Source organism: Urocitellus parryii, chromosome 3, assembly GCF_045843805.1.
Source record: "Urocitellus parryii isolate mUroPar1 chromosome 3, mUroPar1.hap1, whole genome shotgun sequence".
Lineage (NCBI taxonomy): Eukaryota > Metazoa > Chordata > Mammalia > Rodentia > Sciuridae > Urocitellus > Urocitellus parryii.
This window is the reverse complement of record NC_135533.1, coordinates 119,764,039-119,774,698: the sequence shown is the minus strand read 5'-3', so window position 1 is coordinate 119,774,698 and position 10,660 is coordinate 119,764,039. Positions and strand designations below refer to the sequence as shown.

The window sequence follows — 10,660 nt, the reverse complement described above, 5'->3', positions numbered from 1 at the left end:
TCTAACATGGCGGCGAAGGGACTGCATCACCCCAGGGCGCCGCATCACTAAGTGGGAGAAAGACGATGCAAAACGGCTGAAGGATATCTTTGGGAAGTTCAAGTGAAATTGAGGTGCTCCAGAATCTAGTGGACAGATTTCCATCGTGCGAAGTTCGGCTCTGAGAGCTCCATTTCCCCGCACGGAGGGTCGCATAGCCTGACAGGCGATCGCCCCGCGGCTGGAGTCTGTGGCGCACGCCGGGGAGCGGCAGGGTGCCGGAGCGGGGAACAGCGATACGGATCCGGGGGGGCTCCCGCCTGTGGTACATCGGAGCCCTTAGCGCTGAGTTCCGGCTTTGAAACAGAGGAGAGAAGAGGCCCAGTTTGGCTCCAGACACCGGTAGGACCACAGTGGAGAACAGCAGCCGCCATTTCGGAGAGATGATGTAATCATCCCCGTGTTCTACTGATCTCAGCCCATTCAACTACAAACAGGTGATAACAGGCTGGTATTTGCCTGCTTCTAGCAGACAGATTTTCTGCTCAGGCTCGGGGCGGGGGTTCTTGTGGAGAATACTCCTAGAGGCTCGTGCCTGGCAAGGCGTGCGCCGGGCACTGAGCAGCTGGATTCGGGTTCCTGGGGCTAACCTGGCCCAGGTCTGAGGAAACTGCGGAGACTGCCGGCGGAGGCCAGCTCCAAGTGGAGCGTGTGCTGAGCTTGGGGCGACTGGGTTCTGACTCCCGGAACAGTTTTGGCCTGGGGCAGGGAAACCCGTGGGGTCGCTCCCTGGAGCCAGCTCCCAGCGGAGAGTGTATCAGATCGGAGAGGCGGGGTTCCGGCTACCTAAGCTGCTTTGGCCCAAGGCTAGGGAACCGGCGGTGACTGCTTCTCAATCAGGGTCCGGCGGGGTGTTGTAGGGACAGAGTGGATCTTCCTCCTGCGCCCAGAGCAGTCCAAGTGACCCGCCGGCGTGGTGCCATGACACCCCAAACGCAGCTGGGGCTGAAGAGAGCAGCCGCCCACGCATAGAATAGGACCAGCGATTCCGCGGCGCAGCAGCCAAGTAACCTCATTTGGACTAGGGGCTGTGCGGAGCTGCCATCCGAGCAAGCAGGGCAGGCAGACCTGCCGCCAACTGGCAAGACAGGCCAGGTAGCTTGCCAGCGGGGTGGACACGTAACACCGAGGCAGTGGCGTCACACTGGTTGGAGTGGGGGTGGAGCAGGGTCGCCGCCCGGGTCCGGAGGGGGCTCAGCGACCCGTTGGAGAGGTAGTTAGGTACCCCCATTGGGAGTGGGGGCTGTGCAGAACTGCGACCCACCGGCCTAGAGGTCTGCCAGTGCGGTAGACTCGTCACACCAATTGGAGCGGGGGGCCCAGCTGAGCCGCCACCCACATCCAGATCAGGACCAACGATCCCAGGGCGTGGTAGTTAAGTTACCACAATTGGAGTGGGGGCAGAGCAAAGCCACCACCCGTGCCGCAGCGGGGGCAGACCTGCGACCGATCAGCGGGGTAGACAGACCACCATAATTAGAGGAGGAGCACAGCCAATACCCGCCCTGCAAGGGAGACTTCCCAACTATACAAGAGCAACATAAATAAATAGGGGGTAAATTTCAAAAACACAACAGTGGCACCAAGCAGAAAGAAACGTCAGCAGTATGAAAAGACAAGGAAAGAAAGGACCACAAGCAATGCAGGTCAACTCAACTTTAGAAGAGGTAATAGCTGCAACAGATGAAATGTCAGATAAAGACATCAGGATTTATATGCTTCAGATGATCTGGAGTCTCAAGGAAGACATGAGACAGCAAAATCAGACAATGAAAGATCACATTGACAAACAAATCCAGGAAGTAAAAGATCAATTTCACAGGGAGATAGAGGTAATAAAAAACAAACAAATAGAAATTCTAGAAATGCAGGAAGCTATAAACCAACTTAAAAACTCAATTGAGAATACTACCAGCAGAGTAGATCACTTAGAAGAGAGAACATCAGACAATGAAGACAAAGTATTTCAACTGGAAAAGAACATAGACAGCTCAGCAAGTCTGCTAAGAAACCATGAGCAGAACATCCAAGAATTATGGGATAATATCAAAAGACCAAATTTAAGAGTCATTGGGATACAGGAAGGCACAGAGCTCCAAACCAAAGGAATTAAAAGTCTTTTCAGTGAAATAATACGAGAAAACTTCCCAGACTTGAAGAATGAGACAGAATCCCAAATCCTAGAAGCCTACAGGACGCCGAATGTGCAAAATCTTAAGAGATCCACACCTAGACACATTATAATGAAAATGTCCAACATACAGAATAAGGAGAGAATTTTAAAAGCTGCAAGAGAAAGAAAGCAGATTACATTTAGGGGTAAACCAATCAGGATAACAGCTGATCTCTCAACACAGACTCTGAAAGCTAGAAGATCCTGGAATAACATATTTCAAACACTGAAAGAAAATGGGTTCCAACCAAGAATCGTGTATCCGGCGAAATTAAGCTTCAGATTAGAAGATGAAATTAAAACCTTCCACGATAAACAAAAGTTAAAAGAATTCGCAGCTAGAAAACCATCTCTTCAAAAAATCCTTGGCAAAACATTACAGGAAGAGGAAATGGAAAATAACTTTGAAAACCAACAATGGGAGGTAGGACAGTAAAGGGGGGAAAGTAGTCAAAGAGGATAACAAATCAGGTTTAGTAACATCAATAAACAAATATGGATAGAAGAACAAACCATATCTCAATAATAACCCTAAATGTTAATGGCTTAAACTCACCAATTAAGAGACACAGGCTAGTAGAATGGATCAAAAAACAAGACCCAACAATATGCTGTCTACAGGAGACGCATTTGATAGGAAAAGATATACATAGACTGAAGGTGAAAGGTTGGGAAAAATCATATCACTCATATGGACCGCGGAAACAAGCAGGAGTGTCCATACTCATATCTAATAAAATAGATTTCAAGCCAAAGCTAATCAAAAGGGATATAGAAGGACACTTCATACTGCTCAAGGGAACCATACACCAACAAGACATAACAATCATAAATATATATGCCCCAAATAATGGTGCAGCTGTGTTCATCAAGCAAACTCTTCTCAAGTTCAAGAGTCTAATAGACCAACATACAATAATCATGGGAGACTTCAACACACCTCTCTCACCACTGGACAGATCTTCCAAACAAAAGTTAAATAAGGAAACTATAGAACTCAATAACACAATTAACAACCTAGACTTAATTGACATATATAGACTATACCACCCAACATCAAGTAGCTACACTTTTTTCTCAGCAGCACATGGAACCTTCTCAAAAATAGACCATATACTATGTCACAGGGCAACTCTTAGACAATACAAAGGGGTAGAGATAATACCATGCATCTTATCTGATCATAATGGAATGAAACTGAAAATCAATGATAAAAGAAGAAAGGAAAAATCAAGCATCACCTGGAGAATGAACAATAGGTGGCTGAGTGATCAATGGGTTTTAGAAGACATCAAGGAGGAAATTAAAAAATTCCTAGAGTTAAATGAAAACACAGACACAACATATCGGAATCTATGGGACACATTGAAAGCAGTTCTAAGAGGAAAATTCATTGCTTGGAGTTCATTCCTCAAAAAAAGAAAAAACCAACAAATAAATGATCTCATACTTCATCTCAAAATCCTAGAAAAAGAAGAGCAAAACAACAGCAAAAGAAGTAGAAGGCAAGAAATAATTAAAATCAGAGCTGAAATTAATGAAATTGAAACAAAAGAAACAATTGAAAAAATTGACAAAACTAAAAGCTGGTTCTTTGAAAAAATAAATAAAATTGACAGACCCTTAGCCATGCTAACGAAGAGAAGAAGAGAGAGAACCCAAATTACTAGCATACGGGATGAAAAAGGCAATATCACAACAGACACTTCAGAAATACAGAAGATAATCAGAAATTACTTTGAATCCTTATACTCCAATAAAATAGAAGATACTGAAGGCATAGATAAATTCCTTGAGTCCTATGATTTGCCCAGATTGAGCCAGGAGGATATAGACAACCTAAACAGACCAATAACAATAGAGGAAATAGAAGAAACCATCAAAAGACTACCAACTAAGAAAAGCCCAGGACCGGATGGGTATACAGCAGAGTTTTACAAAACCTTTAAAGAGGAACTAACACCAATACTTTTCAAGCTATTTCAGGAAATAGAAAAAGAGGGAGAACTTCCAAATTCATTCTACGAGGCCAACATCACCCTGATTCCGAAACCAGACAAAGACATGTCAAAGAAGGAAAACTACAGACCAATATCTCTAATGAACCTTGACGCAAAAATCCTCAATAAAATTCTGGCGAATCGGATTCAAATACATATCAAAAAAATTATACATCATGATCAAGTAGGATTCATCCCTGGGATGCAAGGCTGGTTTAATATACGGAAATCAATAAATGTTATTCACCACATCAACAGACTTAAAAATAAGAACCATATGATCATCTCAATAGATGCAGAAAAAGCATTCGACAAAGTACAGCATCCCTTTATGTTCAAAACGCTAGAAAAATTAGGGATAACAGGATCATACCTCAACATTGTAAAAGCAATCTATGATAAGCCACAGGCCAGCATCATTCTGAATGGAGAAAAATTGAAGGCATTCCCTCTAAGATCTGGTACAAGACAGGGATGCCCTCTCTCACCACTTCTGTTCAACATAGTCCTCGAAACACTGGCTAGAGCAATTAGACAGACAAAAGAAATTAAAGGCATAAAAATAGGAAAAGAAGAACTTAAATTATCACTATTTGCAGATGATATGATTCTATACCTAGCAGACCCAAAAGGGTCTACAAAGAAGCTATTAGAGCTAATAAATGAATTCAGCAAAGTGGCAGGATATAAGATCAACACGCATAAATCAAAGGCATTCCTGTATATCAGCGACAAATCCTCTGAAACGGAAATGAGGACAACTACTCCATTCACAATATCCCCCCAAAAAATAAAATACTTGGGAATCAACCTAACAAAAGAGGTGAAAGATTTATACAATGAAAATTACAGAACCCTAAAGAAAGACATAGAAGAAGACCTTAGAAGATGGAAAAATATACCCTGCTCATGGATAGGCAGAACTAACATCATCAAAATGGCGATATTACCAAAAGTTCTCTATAAGTTCAATGCAATGCCAATCAAAATCCCAACAGCATATCTTGTAGAAATAGATAAAAGAATCATGAAATTCATATGGAATAATAAAAGACCCAGAATAGCAAAAACAATACTAAGCAGGAAGTGTGAATCAGGCGGTATAGCGATACCAGACTTCAAACTATACTACAGAGCAATAGTAACAAAAACAGCATGGTACTGGTACCAAAACAGGCGGGTGGACCAATGGTACAGAATAGAGGACACAGTAACCAATCCACAAAACTACAACTATCTTATATTTGATAAAGGGGCTAAAAGCATGCAATGGAGGAAGGATAGCATCTTCAACAAATGGTGCTGGGAAAACTGGAAATCCATTTGCACCAAAATGAATCTGAATCCCTATCTCTCGCCGTGCACAAAAGTTAACTCAAAATGGATCAAGGAGCTTGATATTAAATCAGAGACACGGCATCTGATAGAAGAAAAAGTTGGTTATGATCTACACGCTGTGGGATCGGGCTCCAAATTCCTCAATAGGACACCCATAGCGCTAGAGTTAACAAATAGAATCAACAAATGGGACTTACTCAAACTAAAAATTTTTTTCTCAGCAAAAGAAACAATCAGAGAGATAAACAGGGAGCCTACATCCTGGGAACAAATCTTTACTCCACACACTTCAGATAGAGCCCTAATAACCAGAATATACAAAGAACTCAAAAAATTAGACAATAAGATAACAAATAACCCAATCAATAAATGGGCCAAGGACCTGAACAGACACTTCTCAGAGGAGGACATACAATCAATCAACAAGTACATGAAAAAATGCTCACCATCGCTAGCAGTCAGAGAAATGCAAATCAAAACTACCCTAAGATACCATCTCACTCCAGTAAGTCTGGCAGCCATTAGGAAGTCAAACAACAATAAGTGCTGGAGAGGATGCGGGGAAAAGGGCACTCTTGTTCATTGCTGGTGGGACTGCAAATTGGTGCAGCCAATTTGGAAAGCAGTATGGAGATTTCTTGGAAAGCTGGGAATGGAACCACCATTTGACCCAGCTATTCCCCTTCTCGGTCTATTCCCTAAAGCCCTAACAAGAGCATGCTACAGGGACACTGCTACATCGATGTTCATAGCAGCTCAATTCACGATAGCAAGACTGTGGAACCAGCCTAGATGCCCTTCAATAGATGAATGGATAAAAAAAATGTGGCATTTATATACAATGGAGTATTATTCTGCATTAAAAAATGACAAAATCATAGAATTTGGAGGGAAATGGATGGCATTAGAGCAGATTATGCTAAGTGAAGCTAGTCAATCTTTAAAAAACAAATACCAAATGACTCCTTTGATATAAGGGGAGTTAACAAGGACAGGGTAGGGACGAAGAGCTTGAGAAGAATATTTACATTAAACAGGGATGAGAGGTGGGAGGGAAAGGGAGTGAGAAGGGAAAGTGCATGGAAATGGAAGGCGATCCTCAGGGTTATACAAAATGTCATATAAGAGGAATGGAGGGGTAAGACAAGATAATACAAATGGAAGAAATGATTTACAGTAAAAGGGGTAGAGAGATAAAAGGGGAGGGGGGGAGGGGAGGGAAGGGGAGGGGAGGGGGGATAGTAGAGAATAGGACAGACAGCAGAATACATCAGACACTAGAAAGGCAATATGTCAATCAATGGAAGGGTAACTGATGTGATACAGCAATTTGTATACGGGGTAAAAGGGGGAGTTCATAATCCACTTGAATCAAACCGTGTAATATGATGTATTAAGAACTATGTAATGTTATGAACGACCAATAAAAAAAAAAAAAAAAAAAAAAAAAAAAAGAATACCATGAAAGGAAGCTGGAATTGTAGCACTTGCCTAGCTTGTGTAAGGCACTGGGTTTGATCCTCAGCACCACATCAAAATGAATAAATAAAATAAATAAATAAAAAAAAAATAAAAACACTAAAGAAATTGAAGACAACCTTAGAAGATGGAAAAATCTCCCATCAGCATAATTATATATTGTCAAAATGGCCATACTATCAAAAAGGTTATACAGATTTTGTGTGATTCCTATGAAAATCCCAATGACATTCTTCAAAGAACTACAAAGAGCAATTACAAAATTCATTTGGAACAATAGGAGACCCAGAATAGCCAAAGCAATCCTAAGCAAGAAGAGTGAAGCAGAAGGCAACACAATACCAGACCTTAAAGTATACTACAGAGCCATAGTAACAACAATGGCATGGGTCTGGGGATGTAGCTCAGTTGGTGGAGTGCTTGCCTTGAATGCACATGGCCCTAGATTCAATCCCCAGCACTACCAAAACCAAACCAAAACAACAACAACAACAACATCAACAAAACCCAGCATGGTATTGGCACCAAAACAGATATGTAGACCCATGGTACAGAATAGAGGACACAGAATGAAACCCACATAAATACAGTTATCTCATACTACACAAAACACCAAAAATATTCATTGGAGAAAAGATATCCTCCACAACAAATGGTGCTGGGCAAAGTAGAAATCCTTATGTAACTAAGTGAAATTAAACCCCTATCTCTCACCCTGCAAAAAACTCAACTCAAATTGGATTACAGACTTAGGTATTAGAACAGAGACCCTGCACTTAATAGAAGAAAAAGTAGTCCCAAATCTTCATCATGTCACTAATACCTGTCTTTCTTAAGAATATTTCTAAAGCACAAGAAATAGAGTCAAGAATCAATAAATGGGATGAATTCAAACTAAAAAGATTTTTTTTGCAGCAAAAGAAACAATGAATGATGTGAAGAGAGAGTCAAAAGAGCCAAAAGGATGGTAGAAAATCTTTACCACATGCAGAACCACTGGAGCATTAATCTCTATGATATGTAGAGAAAAATTTAACACCAAACAAATAAATAAATAAATAAACCAAATAACTCAGTCCATAAATGGAATGAGCAAACACCTTTACTGAAAAAGAAATACAATCCATCAACAAATATATGAAAAAATGTTCAACATATCTAGCAATTAGAGAAATGCAAGTCAAAAGTACTCGGGGATTTCATCTCACTCCAGTCAGAAGAACAATTATCAAAAATTCAAGTGCTAGTGGGGAAGTAGGAATAAAGATACACTGATTCATTGCTGTTGGGATTGTAAAATGGTGCAGACACTTTGGAAAAACACTCTGAGATTCCTTAGAAAACCTAGAAGAAATCCACCTTTTAATCAACCTCTCCCATTCCTCAGTTGATATAAAAACAAATTAAAATCAGTATACTATAGTAGTGAAGTCACCTCAATGTTTATAGCACCTCAATTCACAATAGCTAAACTGTGGAACTAAACCAGATGCCCTTTGATAGATAAATGGATAAAGAAATTGTAGTATATATACACAATGGAATATTACTCAACCTTAAAGAAGAATGAAATCATGACATTTACAGGTAAATTCATGGAAGTAGAGAATATCATGCTAAGCGAAGTAAGCCAATTCCAAAAAACCAAAGGCCAAATATTTTCTCTAATAAACGAATGCTGATCCATAATGGGGGAGACAGGAGGAAAGACTGGAGGAACTTTGAATTGGGCAGAGGGAAGGGAGGAGAAGGGAGGGGTAGTAGGGACGGGGAAGATGTTGGACTTTATGGACATTATTTTCCTTGGTACAGGTATAATTGCAAGAATAGTGTAACTGTACATCATGTACAACCACAGAAATAAAAAGTCATGCACCATTTGTATAAAAAATTAAATTTAAAAAATCAATAAAAAGGATGAATTCAAACTAAAAAGCTTCAGCAAAGGAAACAGTAACACAAAGAGACAACCTACAGAATAGGAGAAAATCTTTACCACAGGGACATCAGATGCAGTATTAATCTACAGGATATATAAAGAACTCAAAAAACTCCACATCAAAAAATAACTAAATAAAAGTCAAAAAAACAAAAACCCAAAACCCAACAACAACAACCTAAGTTACCCAATCAATAAATAGGCTAAGGATCTATAAAGATACTGTAGTAATTTCTTATGTGTTTTTTTTTTTTTAGTTTTGTGTTTCAATAGGTTTTACAATGCATGTGCTATATTCTGTAGGTCAAAAAGAAATGCATACTATATAAATTTGGCAGATGGTCATTTTGTTAGCTAAGATAAAAATAAAACACAATTTCTGAAAATAGAAAGGACTGGGGCCACTAAAGTGCAAAATTGATGGTCCACAATCTTAAATAGGTAAAAATCCTGCGGAATAGAAGGGAGAGACATGAAACTGGGAAATAAATTATAGTCAGTGCTAGTTAATTTAGGAAAGGGGGAAAAAATCCCAACCTCAAGTAGGTCTCAAATTGTCCAATTATTATTATTATTTTCAAAGTATTCAATTTAACAAAGCTTTAGCCATTTTGTCACACATGCTTGCTAGCATGTATATTAGAATAAATTCAAATTTAATCTGGATATACTTCTGTTATTAAGGTCTGAGAAAGGAATGATCATACTAAGTAATCAAAGTCCAAAAACAAGGTGGGCCAAAATGCAAGCAGTGAGGCGAGAATGTGTGTATTGTTCAAGGGATTCAAGCAGAGATAAAACATATATACAAGAATATGTGTAGCTCAAGTAAAATAAAAAGACTATTTCTTGTCATGACTGCTTGCTGGCTTCCTCTTCCTATGCATTCCCTATGCCACTCTGTACTAGGATGAACTAGAATCATGGCCACAGAAATAACCATAATATTTGACATCATTGACATGATCTTCAAAGAACATTTCTCTCTTTTTGAATAAGGCCATTGCTGAAAACAACAAATTTGATCTTGCCTGATGCTATGTCCTATTTATTTCATCTCTAGCTGTTCAGTAACTCGTAATACACTGTTAAGATTTTTTCAGCTCTTCTTGAGGTATTCACATCATAAATGGCAGGAGAAGAACAATTGAAAGACTCTCAAAGAAGTCAAGTTCTTCTTTGGGCAAATTATAGTTGTTTGGGATTTTGAGTAAATTGCCAAAGTCCTAACCACTGAGAAATGATTATCATTTGACCCCTTCATAGAGGACCAGTCTGAAAGTCACAAGAAGTTCTGCAAAGTACTGGGTCTGTATTCTTTCCTCCTTGTGTTTTTTCAACTGGATACCAGATGATGTTAGCAGCTGTGCAGATTTTGGTGCATACATGTCCTCCATCAAATTAAATGTAAAATGAAACTCAGAGTGAAGTTTCAGGAAAGCATTCTCCTTGTTCATTCATAAATTCAGTCCTAGTCAATTATCAAGTTTACATGATGCTGTAATAGTTGGTATTGATATTTGGCGTTATATCTGAAAGCTTCAATGGGTCTTGAATGCTCACCTGAAATCTTGGTTTCCACAGCAACATAATTACATTTTTGAATAATGATGAATCTTCTGCGCTCTTCACCCAGTTAAAAGCCTAAACTTCTCAAATTCTTCGGTTCTGATCTACAGTTGCTGCTGGAAC

General features: G+C 39.8%; 1 pseudogene; it reads right to left on the bottom strand.

The window, feature by feature from the left end:
- Window positions 1–9,820: 9,820 nt before the first annotated feature.
- LOC113178452 (CCR4-NOT transcription complex subunit 7 pseudogene) lies at window positions 9,821–10,429 on the bottom strand (annotated as a pseudogene).
- Between the last annotated feature and the right edge of the window lie 231 nt (window positions 10,430–10,660).